Source organism: Passer montanus, unplaced genomic scaffold (assembly GCF_014805655.1).
Source record: "Passer montanus isolate IOZ18808 unplaced genomic scaffold, ASM1480565v1 scaffold20, whole genome shotgun sequence".
NCBI classification, from domain to species: domain Eukaryota; kingdom Metazoa; phylum Chordata; class Aves; order Passeriformes; family Passeridae; genus Passer; species Passer montanus.
In genome coordinates this window covers 753276-766307 of record NW_024366592.1, presented here as the reverse complement: position 1 = coordinate 766307, position 13032 = coordinate 753276, and the positions used below count along the sequence as shown (strand labels likewise).

The following is a 13032-nucleotide window of genomic DNA, read 5'->3' as shown; positions in this document are numbered from 1 at the left end:
AGCACTCTGCTGTAGAATGGGTTTGAGTGAAAGGCAGTAAATAACTTGGATTTAACACAGCTTCTTCCTCGTGCCAGTCAGCACCATCAGAAAAACATTACTGACAATGACAGCATCTACTCGATGTTCTCACAAAATTTCTGAAACATAAATAACATTTTAGGAGGATTATTTCCCCCCTCCCCTTTCCTTTTTTCTTATAACCTTTCTTTTTTCCCCTGTACTCAAACCGGTGCTCTGATGAATGGATGGATGTACACAGAGCACTGATCCTTATCTTATTAGCCTCCTGGATCTGATTTTATCTCTCCCAGACAGAATTTGGCTGCTGCTCAACACTTGCTGCTGTCACACATGTTGCTGGGCATACTAAGAGCCACTTTGTCACCGTAATGGATTGCTGGATGGGGGACCAGCTCATCCCTATTCAGCAGAAGAGCTGAGGAATATTCATACTTTTAGGAAAGTGTCCAAGCTGTTGACCTCAGTGCTTGCTGCAGGGATGGAGTGCCCCGATGTGCTTTGCTGAACTTGTAGCCTCTTTGTTTGTTAAGCACTGATGATTATTTCTGCAACAGAAAGCCTGTTTCAGGCATCTGCTTGGTGCTGGAGAAATGGGCTGTGGCCACTTGGCTTCCTCTTGATCTCTCATGACAACTTTTAAAAAAGCTTAAACCACTATTCCTGAATTGACAGTGGATTACAAAGTGGTTTTTTGGTTTGTTTTTGGGGTTTTTTTGGGGTGTTTTTTGTTTGTTTGTTTTTTGGGTTTTTTTGTTTTGTTTTTTTTTTTTTTACTAGAATTTCCTATGTGCATTTTAAGTGTGTGTTTAAACACAGTTGTTAGACACCAGCGAGGCTTTTCTGCAGAAAAGGATTGCACTCCCACAGCAGCTTTCACTTCACGAAGTACACATCCCACTGTGGGGTTTGCATGCTTGTCCAGGCTTCCAAGTGGTGAATTTGAAATATGGGTGTGCAAGCAGAAACTTGCTCATGGTCAGGGGAACCTGGCAGAGAAGGGAGAGCTTTGCCTGGTGTTTAGCTGCCTGCATGTCCATTGTTTTTATCTGAGGAACTCTGAGGGCAGTCTACAGTAATTTTGAGTGGCACAGAATATACTGAGGAGATGTCCTTTGAATTGTATGTAGAACTCATGGAGTATAAAGAATGTAGTTGTTAAACTCCTATGTGCAGTCTTTTTTTACTTGAATTTCAAATCTGTAATCCCTGATGTTTAAAGGCCACCCTCTCCACTGCTCTAGTTAAGTGATGTTTTTAGCTATGATTGCTTTTCATGCTTAGCAGTTCCCTTTGTCCATGGCTTTGATGGTTGCCTGGAATGTTTTGACTGGAAAACTGCAATATTTCCAGAGCTTACACTGTGATAAGAGTTTAGCTCAGGGGCCATGTGTGGGCCAGCTGGGCAACCCCAGCAGCACAAGGAGAAAGGAGTGAGGGTGGATGCTGCATTTCCACCTTCTCTGTGGGAAAAGCTGGGCACTGCCTCATCCCTGCCAGGCAATTTGAGAAGCTCTGCTTGCACAGTTGGACTCTCTCCTTGGACTTGGAGCAGTGGGGCTTGCTTTTTGTCCAGCTGTCAGAATATTTTACACATCACGCTTGTAATTTTTCACTTGTCTGAGTTTTCTCCTGTTTAATCCTCACTTCCATGGTCAGGACCACAGTCCTCTTCTGGTTTCCTTTTTGGGGAAATGCTTGATTCATGTGAAAATGCCCAAAAGTATTTTTCTACATGCTTTTGTTTCCTTGTTTGCTCTTTTTAAAGTCCCCCCAGAATAATATAGTGCACTGCTGATTCATACTCTGGCTCAATTGAATCATCACCTGGAGTGCTTTTTTTCTTGGGTTGGATTTTGTTTGTTACATTTTTGTTTGTTTGGTTTAGGAATTTCTTTTATTACATTTTTACACATTGTTTGTTACATTTTTGTTTGGGTTTTGGTCTTTTACTCTTTTTTTGTTACATTTTGTTTGGTGTGGGGTTTTTTTTCTTCATATTGGTTACATTGTTGCATTTTTGTTACATAGTTACATTTTGTTTCTATTTGGTGTGGTTTGTTTACGTTTGGTGTGTTTTGTTTACATTTTTTACATTGTTTGTTACATTTTTGTTTGATTGGTTTGGTTTTTTGACTAGGAAAGCCATCGCAGAACTTAGGAACTTTTGTGCTGGAATAAGTAGTTTAGCAAGTTCTATACTCTAACAAAAATTTTGAGTTTGAAAGATTAAGAATTTAATCAGAGAACAGGGATAACTTCACATTTTCAACTTGTCTCCATCCAGGAACATTCACCATGAGAATGGTGCAAGTTCAGCTACGCCCATGACCAAGCTGATTCTTCCTGTCCTTCCAGAACTTTGCCCAGTGAGAGAAACAGACTTTATTCTATTTATAAAGCTGCTTTCACATGGGAAGACATCAATTTTATCTGTAACAGATGTCACTGAAACAGAGAGCCTTACCCATGTTGTGCAGAGTCCCAGCATGAGCCACCCCAATCAGGGTTTTATTCAAGGAGGAAACAAAGCCTTAATTAGCTCCACTCCTGCCCCTCAAATCCACCTGTTATGAGCTAAACCCAGTGTGGTAATTAAAGCTACATTAGTACAGTGCATCAACTGATAGAGCACTGCTCAGCACAGAATCCCAAACCAAGTGCCATGGTCTTGGCCCTGGTTTTAGCAGGATGGCTGCTGCTCAGGAGCTCCAATAAATGACATTTAACAGCATTGCATTCACAGGTCACAACACAATGAATCCTTGAAGTGCTTCATTAGTACTCCAAGTCTGGTTTTTCTTCCATTTCTTTAAAGCAAATAATGGACCAAGAAGAGTTCTTGCTAAGGGCCTGTTGTGCAGAGGCAGCTCACTGAATTTCCTTCAAAATATTGAATTGCACTGACTTTTTTTGGCTTTTTTTCTTCTTGATGCACTTTCCTTCCATTAGAATTGTCCTGTAGTTTCTGTGGATACGCTGTCATCCCTCATTCAGTTACTGCTGGATGGAAACAAGCACTCATTGCAGTTGTCCTTTTAAATCAAGGTGCAAAATAACCAGGAAAAAAAAAAAAAAGAAAGGTGCAAAGGGAGAAACAGGGTTTTTACAGCTCAGGAGGTGAAGTGAGGCTGGCAAAAATGTTGGAGAGAAACAAGAGAGAAACCCTGCTAGCCTAGAGAGAGGCTGAGAGCATTGAAGGGCAGCTTGTACTGCTGCTCCTCAGGACCTGTGATGGTTTTTTCCTTTTATTCCCCTAAGGGAATTTAGTCCTCTAAGGGTAGTCACCTCCTGATTGCAACTAAATGTGTTCCCAGAGGAGAAGTGGTGTCCTTTGGTTTTTTTCCCTGCTTCAGCTCCTTTGCTTCCCCTATTCTTCTCCATATGCCATTTTCATAATTCGTCTGTTTGCTCTCCACAGCTTTGTTTTCAATTTCTGTGGTGTTTCTATGCTGCTTTAATTTTTTTGGCCTCCATTGCACTTCTGCTTTAGATAATGCCTTCCTTCCTCTGCTTATTTCTCTTTCCATCCTCTATTGCCCTCTTTGATGACTTTCTCCTTTGCTCCCATCCTTATTTGCTGTTCTTTACTTTGGATTTTTTGATCCATTGCCACACAGCTTTGCCTGGTTTATTCGTTGCCCTTTTTCTTCCTTAATTTCCCTTCTTCCCTACATCTGGCAGCATTAAGACAGCCTATATCTTAATATGCTAAGCATGCTACTGAGATCAAGGTAAAATATTCAGAAAAATGAAATTATATGTGAGTTGAAATTAAATGCAAAAATCTTCTACATTTCTCCTCATTTTCTTCTCTGAGGATAAGACAGGGGATCAAAAACTTCTCATACGTCAAAAGTGTTTTCACGAAAAGTCAGTATCATCGTTTGGATTTTTCTACCAAGCTCAGCCTTACAAAAGAAGTGTTTAAATTTTGTGTAGTATTTTTCTGCTCTGCTCCCTGGAGCAGAAGTGAAATCCTGGCCTGTCTGAAGACAGTGGCAGAAAGCCCCATTAAACTCCTCTGGAGATAGAATTCCACCCTCAGTTCCTCTCATCTGTTTTACTTTCTCAGTTTTTAATACCCTGAAAAATTGAATTCACTGAAGCAACAGCCCCTCCAGGCCAGGCTCCAGGGAATTCTCCCTGCAGTCCAGCCCTCAGAGATGTGGATGGATCACAAGCTTTTGCCTTTTGACAAATAAAGGAACAAGGGGGCCCTGAAACCACAGAGTTCTTCCTGCAAAGCTTCTGAAGTTCATGGAGTTTATCAGTTCAGATGTGGGGGAAAGAGCAATGTGACAAGAACACAGAAATGCTTGAATTTAAAAAATACAATGCAGGATAGTTTGCCAGGTTGTTTGTTTGTTTGTTTTTTTGTTTCTTCTGGTGACTCTATAGGTTTATCAGCATCAGGGTGGCTTAAGCTTCTCTCTTGTTATCTAAAAGGAGAACAATGACCTGTTCCATTTTGGTTCCTTTGCTATATTTGTCCAAATAGATGCTTATCCAATAATTGGCTGTAGTCTACTCAGCTGCAGCCTCCTGCCTGGAAAAGCCAAAGTGATGCTCTGTGCAATGAAATCTCAGGTTTATGCTTTATCCTGCACATTTTAACATTTTAGTTACCCAACCTTCGAAAAGATTGGGCATGTTGGGTGCTCAGAAATTCAGAATTTCTTAATCCTTTCTTGTCATAAATTCAGGTCTCACGGCGCTTTGATAATTTTATCCACTTAAATCTTCTCTTTGGGTGCAAAAGCAGTGACCACAATGGTTCTTAAGGAAATCTGGAACTCAGGAGCAGTGGGTTTGTTTCACAGCCACGGCTGTTTCTATTCAGTTGATGCCTGCTGTGTGCACTTCATGTGTGGGGAACTTGAGGTGGCAGGCATCAGCATGTGGCTCCAGGGACCACAAAATGATCTTATGGCTGTCCTAAGTGCTGTAAAGTAATTAGTGAATGCCAAACTTCTCTTTCTCTATTTTCTTAGCCTTCTTAATCTGTCTAACCTGTCCATCCAGTCTTGTTGGATCATTATTTTGTGCTTAATGGGTGCCCAGAGATTTGTGTCTGAATGTGTTTGGTGGTTTTTTACCATGAAAAATTGCCCACCAGTTTAAAGCAGAGTTAGCCTAACCCAGAGAAATGGGATCTGAGTTTGGAGTTTTGGGAGTGCAGAAGTTGATGTAAGAAGATGCTGATGTGCAGAAATTGTACTGTTGGTGTAACACCACATCAAAGCCAGTGCAGGTTTCCTTATCCAGGATTCCCTCTGCTTTCTCCTTTGCAGTTTACTTCAACACTGAGCTTGAACCAAAGTCACAGAGGTTACATTCTAAGAGCTGTCAGGAGAATTTGGGCAGATAACTCTGCTTCCACGCCCATTTGGATCATTCAGCTAATAAGGTAAGATGATTGCTCCCTGGATTTTAGAACCAAAGAGTTACATCTTTGATTAAAGCCTGTAGATGTGTGACCACTTTGAGCCCCTCTGAGTTTGTGAAGATTTATGTGAATTGCCTGGTGCCTTGATGAGAAGTGCCAGTCAGATTTGAGGCAGAAAAAAATGTTTTATCCCAGAAGTGAATCTGGGCACTGCACCTCTGAGTGTGTGCTCACACTTGGAATGCTCTGCAGGGTTCTGGTGGTTGAGTTAGACAGGCAATGGGGTTTTTTTTGCAAGGGGAACTATATGGAGGAGAAAAAAAAAGGAGGTGTGGGAGGACAGAGAGAGGAGACCTGTGCCTGCTGTCTCAGTTTCAAACTCTGAGGGTATCACTCCTGTCTTGAGGGTTCAGAGGGTTAATGGAAAGAGGGATTTTCATTGCATTGTGCACAGATAGTCTGGGTTTTAACTTTAAAGGACAGGTGAAAAGAGAGAGAGGGGGCTGAATGCTTGCCTTACACATTGGAGAAATTGTTCATTCATGTGAAATGCTGACCTCTGTCATCCTGCCAGGATGACTGGGCCCTAGGGTGAGAGGCTGCTTGCAAAAGTTAAAGCTGCCTGGGGAGTGCTTTAAAAGGACAATGTCAAGGTTGGGCTAGCCAAAATCTGACCTCTCTTTGCTTTTTTTTCCTTTTCTTTCTCTTACATCTATTTGCAAAGTTAATGTCATTTGGTTTTATGCTTTTAAAAATATTTTACTCTAAACAAAAATGCTTCAATTGCTATTGGAGGGGAGTGATTAGGAGGAGAAGCTGTGAGGGTTCAGTGTGGCAGTGCAGGTATTGTGAAGGAGGAAAGATCCTGAAACAAAACAAAGGGGACTCTCTTTGATATAGGTGATAATTAATAAATGAGAATTCAGGCTGAAATATGGAAGAAATCAATGAAAATGAGCAAGGATGATTTTTACTAATTGAAAATACCAATGCAGAACCAAACTTAAGTTCTCAAGTTAACTCAAAACCTCTATTTTTATTCTAATAGATTTTATTCTGTGTTTTTTGGTTTTCTTTTCTTTGTTTGTTTTTGTTCTGGGAGGGTGGTGTTGTTGTTGTTGGTTTGTTTTTTTTTCATTCTGCTGATTCTTCCTCAGTAATAGCAGATTGTTGTACATTATTCCTGCCATAACTGAAATATACCCTTCCTTCTTTTCTTTGTTTGATGGCCTAATTAAAACCAGAGTGTATCAGTATTTATATTTTTTCCTACATGACATAATACCCCAAGACCCCCATAACTCTTACATAAGCATTTCACCCACTCGAATAATTTCTATTCTAATTGGGAAATAGATGAACCAACTATCTGTGCAAGATAAAAGGAACAAGAAGAAGTAGTAAAACCAAAGTAAAGAAAATATTTTTCTCTACACACCTATGATGCTTCCCAGAAAATGCAGGAGGGAATAATCCCACCCCAACCTACCCTCTGGAAACAAGTGAAAGCCAGAACTCCTGGAGGATTGCAGTGCATCTCTGGCACTCCAGTAAAATGATCTTGCAATCTACTCCGTGCTCACAAGAGGGCAGCCGGATCAGACAAACTCTCAAGCTGACTTTCCCGTACTCTCAAGAGTTTACTCCTGCTTCAAAGAAGTTTTCCTACGAGCTGTGAGGCTCACTTCTGGGTTGGTACGCTGCCTTAGGCAGCATGGAAAGCTTAGTTACAAAGGAGAAGAGAATTTGGAAAATATAATTGTGGAAGTTTGTCTTGCAAAAAGGTGCTGTGGGTTTGTTTGGTTGTTTTTTCCCTATCATTATTTTTGTTAGCAAGTGCTAGAATTTGGTATAATCACTCCTGCTCAGTTCTGACCAAAAAAAATATGCAGCTTCTAAGAATCCCTGGTGTGTTCTAATGTCTTTCTTGGCTCCAAAATATTATCCTCCCCCTCACTTTGTCGTGCTGTCTTTTCTAAATCCTGAGGAATGGATAATGTTGGCTGTCCACTGTGAAACGGGGAATGGAAAGAGACTGTTGTGGAAGTTTGTCTTGCAAAAAGATGCTGTGGGTTTGTTTGGTTGTTTTTCCCTATTATTATCCTTGTTAGGGAGTGCTAGAATTTAGTAAAATCACTCCTGCACAGCTCTGATAAAAACAAAATTCAGCTTCTAAGAATCCCTGGTGTGTCGTAATGTCTTTCCTGGCTCTAAATTATTATCATTCCCTTACTTTGTTTTGCTTGCTTTTCTAAACCCTGGAGGAATGGATAATGTTGGCTGTCCACTGTGGAACAGGGAATGGAAAGAGACTGGATCACTGATCTCACAGGAGCAGGAGAGCAGGAAGAGTCCACAAGTTATCAGTTCCTCCACCCCTCCCCAAGTGTCACAAATAATCCTGTGCCTTGGGAAATATCAATTTTACACAGCCTTTCAGTGATTATACCAAATTCTACTCCTTGCTAAGAATGGTTATGATGGAGGGAAAACAAACAAACAAATCCACAGCACCTTTTGGCAAGACAAACTTCAACAATTACGATTTCTGAATTCTCTTCTTGTTTGTAACTAAGGTTTCCCATACTCCCTAAATCAGAGCAACAACCCAGGCAGCAGTAAAGAAGCTGTCTGGGTTAAAAGACACTCTGCCTCCTGCCAGCAAGGCTATTTAGTGTTTATCTCTATTACATCCAGCTGTAGCTAATTGCATAGTTATGGTAATAGTGCCCTCCAGAGGAATTTTGAAGGAATTATAATACTTGGAGCTAACACAAAAGACATTCTAAAAATGAGTGCATCAAGAAAATGGAATATTATTAAAATGATAAAATACTTGAACCTCAGGGGGGAAAAAATATCTCAGTATCAAAGCTCTTTCTATTTTGCATGTACATTTACATCTAAGAAAAGCATATCCTGGTTACAATAGGCTTCTTCATAGCCTGATAGCAAACATGAAGTTTGCATAACTCCATTTGAATCAAGGATATAAAAGTAGATCAGCCAAGTGAAGAATGGGGAGCTATTCTAGGCTGCAGCAGACACCAACAATGCATTCTGAGTGTGCTGTCTGTTATCAGTGGGCTCCAGCCTCAGCCTGGGCTGTCTGGATTTTTCCTGGACTCAGTGCTATAATCTAGACGTGGCACAGTTAATTGAGGCAGTCACAAAGGAGTGCAGATGTTCAAGGAGTCCTTTGGATGAGGTTTGGTTTAAGTTCAAGGTAAATCATGCTTAGAGTCTCAAGTTTCAGTGACCATAACCCGCTGTGACAGTACACCCCAAAGGAAGGGCATGATGCTGTGGAACAACAGATATCTTATTTTAGACCAAGTCCTGGAGGCCTGAGCACAGCCTGAGATGACACCTCAGCACCTGAATGTCAAGTGCATTTAAGTTTCCTTGTGTTTCTTTTGTTGTTTTGGGGTTTTTTTCTTCTTTTTTTCTTCAGCTCCCAACCTACAGGGTGAGATGGCTTGTTTTATATCCTGAAATTTCTGTCCCCTCCTCCTCAAAACCACCCAACCAGCCCTTAATGAGACCTGAAATGGCAGAGAGTTGTGTGTTCACTTGCTTTCAGGCACAGCCCAGGGTCGTGTTTGACCTGAATGGAGCAGGTTTGCAGTCAGGTGTCCGGGCCATCAGGACAGCTCCCACTGCCAGAACTGGAAGGAGCAGTGGAATGTTCCCCTGATGGGATCAGATGGGTCTGGCAAGGTCAGCACCTGCTTGGCAAAGAAGGGAATTGTTGAGCTGCTTGTGATGTACCTTTTCATGACAGGGTCACCACCCCCGGCCTAAAGCTTCTTCTAAACTGAGGTTTCTTATTTTGCATGAGCCACAAGGGAGGCTGAAATGAGCTGTGCCCAGACTGGTGGGGCAGGGGTGACACAACATGACCACTGACTGCAGGGAATGCTCCCAGAGCTTCCTGGCTCCTTCACCTGCCACAGGAACTCTGGTGAAGGCTGTGCCTCCTCCTGCCTGTGTTCATGGAGCCAGTACAGGTGATTTTTGCCATCTTCTAGGCCACGGTGATGGGTGTTACTGCTTGTTTCTTTTATAGTAATTACCCCCACCCAAAATCATCAGAAATTACTGACTGTGCAGAGACGATTGAGCTCTTTGAATGAAGGTTTTTCAAGGGCTGTGGAATGGGTGGAGATGTGTCATAGCTGAGATGGTCACAATACAAAGCAGCACTCCATCTTCAGAAGGCTTCAAACCCCATTTTATTATATCATGCATGCTTTTTATACATTCTTATATTTTTATTATATCATGCATGCTTTTTATATATTCTTACAAAACTAAGAGGTTTACACTTTGACTGGTCAGGAAATACAAACAAAGTGCTCATTGGAACAGCCAGTTGCAGGTTCCTCTTATTTATCCTTCTTGGTTTCTATGTCAACGACCTTGGTAGGAAATTCTTTCAGGGGTAAACATGGATCCTCTTATCAAACTTCCCTCTGGCTCACAGGAGTCCCTGTAAAACCTCTTCCACAGAGATGAGTAGAGGTCTCTTGCTTTTTCTCTCTTCTTTTCCTCAGCCAGTGCTTGCCAGATGATCTGACCTCATGGTGACCTGGGAGACACCAGCCACCTGCAGAAACCACCATGCACGGGTACCACCTCCTCCTCCTTTATCTTCCCCCAGGAATCTGCTCCAGCAGGGTTGTGTGCTGCCCTTACTCTTCTCCCCAGGGGTGCAGGTGGAGCAGCTCCCCTGGGATGTGAACACAGGGATTCCCTTCCTGCACCCACCTATTCCTGCTCTTGAGAGGAGCACACAGCAAGGCCAGAGGAGCGGCAGCAACGAGGATTTGGCTGGGCTGCCCAGAGCAGTGCAGGACAGAGCACAAATCCAAGTGGGATGAGTGCCTTTGGGATGGAGCAGGGAGCATGTTTGTCACTGCAGGAGCGCCACAGTGTGAGTGCCAGCTCCAGGGAGTGCCCCTCACCTCTTTAATTCTAGATGCACAATGAGCAGGGTGCTCCTTGCTGCCCTCCTGGCTCACACACACAAAATCATCATTGGCTGGAACACCAGCAGCCCAACACAGCAGAGAGCAGCTGCTGTTTAAGAACAATGTGTGTGTGTGTGTGTCCCATAGATGGGGAAGTACTTTGGGGTGACAGATGAAGCTCTATTCTCACCTCTGCAAGCGCCTCTTTGCCAGCCAAACCAATTTTGGTGGAGGGCTACTGTGAGCCTGATTTCCACACAGGAGTTTGCAGAAATATGTTTTATTGCAGGTAAGCTGTTCCTTTGCATTATTTATGTTAAAAGTTAAGTAAATTATTGTTGGCTTTCATGCTGCAGGTAAAGTTGTAATGAAAACAGTAATGAATGCTTTGCTGGCATGCACAGGCAACCTAAGTATGCAGCCAAATTAGCTATCTAAGCAGATGCTTTATATCCTGAATTGCATATAAGGAATGCTGTTCAGTTGGTTTAAAAATTATATATACACCCACAAACTTTTTTTTTTTTTAATATATAAAAGCCATATGGTTGGTTTTTTTGTATGTTTGTTTGGGGTTTTTTTAAGCAACAGTTTCAATTGTACTGTGAGCAATTATGACAGCAAAATTAAAGTCAGAAGAAAGATACAAGAAGCTGACCATGTGCAAGAAGTTCAGGGAGATTTCAAAAATATTGCATTATTTAAGCTGCTGTAATACTGCAATATGGGCAATATTGCAAATAGAGATGCTCTCATGCTTAAAGAGTTATTAATTGGTTTTCTTTGGTAAAGGCAGTAGAGCTGTGGTCTGCCAGAGTGGGTGGTTGAGCTCTGTCCTTTTGGGGGGCTCTTTGCTTTCTTTCTGCTCTGGCACCCTTGCAGAAGGCCCAAGCATTTTATTTTTTTCCAAACCAGTATTCTTATTCATGTGCTGCTTAAACACAACATATCTCACCAGTGTGCCAATGAAAAACAAGAGGGGTTTTATCTCTGTACAGTCTGTGGTGTGAACAGTTTCTAGAAGGTCAACAAACCCTACTGAGCACCCTGGAATGACAAAGCCAATTTCCCAGAGAGCCACTGAGCAGCCACACTGAGTGGGAAGAGGAGAAGAATAGCAGGAAAACAGTGGAAAAAACAGAGAAGGTAAGAGGAATGGAAAGAAAAAAAAAGTAAAATTTATGAAGCTTTATGAGCAAGAGCTTTGGCTTTATAGGAAAACAGTGGAAAAAACAGTGCAGGTAAGAGGAATGGAAAGAAAAAAAAAAGTGAAATTTATGAAGCTTTATGAGCAAGAGCTTTGGCTTTAATCACTCTTCAGCTTCAGGGTTTTTGACTTTCAGCTGAAACTTGTGGGTTGACTTTTTTTCTGAATTATTTAAGCTCTCTTCTTGGGTCCCTTAGCATTTAATAGGTCTTTCTATGTATAGACCTATTTTAGGCTTTTATAGCGTGATCTATGTATGTAAGTGTAGACATAGATATGCTTGTATGCATATACATGTGTGTTTAGTTACACATATATAAACCTTCATATATATGTGTGTATACATATAAGAAATTGCCTGTTTGTCTTATTCAACTGCATATTTTAATATACATTAAGACTCTTCTCCATTCCAGCACCTATTTTTTTTCAGACATTTGATTTTATTTTTTTTTAAAGCCAGAGTAATTGTTTCTGCCGGGAACAGCGCTGTTGAAGGGCGCTTCCTTTCAGAGGATCAAAGTACAAAAGATGTTCAAATAAAAGGAGAGATTAAATTCTGTAGGCTACATTTAGTCCTAGCTAGCTTTGCAGTCAGCGTGTGCAGGCTGTGGAGGTTGATCTTTCACAATAGCTTCTTTCAAACATCAGGAGGGTGTTGGTAACTTAGTAGCTTTGTACATTAGATGTAGGTGTCAGCAGAGCCTGTGAAAATGTTTTCTATGTTAAACAATTATTTTTTTCAATTAGTTCTTCTCAGAAATTAGGAACTTTGCTCCCCGCCCCCTCTTTCCTCTCTGTCCTTTCCCTTTCCTGTTCTGTGTGAGTAAATAGAAAGTGAGGAGTGTTTTCAGAATTGAAAAGTCCTTCTTGCCCTTTGCAACAAATGTCTCCTTCACTGATGAATCACTGTAATGACTCAACCACTGCACTGTGTCTGTTGCAACTTTTATTTTCTTTGCCCAGCAGCATCTACTCTGCTGGGTTTACTAAACAGGTAGGAGGGCACAACCCCTGCTTGATGAAATGTGTGAGAAAGAAAAAAGGGCCTGCAATAAAAAACAACCTTGTTTATTTATTTATTTTTTTAACCAGTGTTCTTATTCATCTGCTGCTTAAAGCCAACATCCTGTCATTTATTTGTTTTGCCAGCACATGTCAAAACCCTGATGTATCTTTGTGGCTTTTGTGACACTTTCTCATCCCTTTGGTGCAGCAGTATCCCTTTGGAGTGCTGCTCCAGGAGAAGCAGCACCTCGACAATCATGAATATTTCCCACAAAGAACAGCTTCCTGGGAGGGACCATACTTGTCAGGGATGGTGATGGATAAAATGATATCCCCCTGAGCCAGACATAAAGCTCAGACACAGTGATCTCTGTTCCCTGCCTCACAGTTTTGGGAAATGACAGTAGGTGGCACTGGAGAATAGGAGCACGGAA

The 13032-nt window shown here is 41.6% G+C and overlaps 1 protein-coding gene across 1 annotated transcript in view; it reads left to right on the top strand.

Moving 5' to 3' along the window:
• Window positions 1-13032, top strand: part of PIK3C2G (phosphatidylinositol-4-phosphate 3-kinase catalytic subunit type 2 gamma) — a 247493-nt gene that overhangs the window by 41787 nt on the left and 192674 nt on the right. Inside the window, exons 3-4 of the mRNA XM_039708330.1 lie at window positions 5316-5431; window positions 11382-11529. The gene's annotated coding sequence lies outside the window, so the exon portion shown is untranslated. The remainder of the gene's footprint in view (window positions 1-5315; window positions 5432-11381; window positions 11530-13032) is intronic.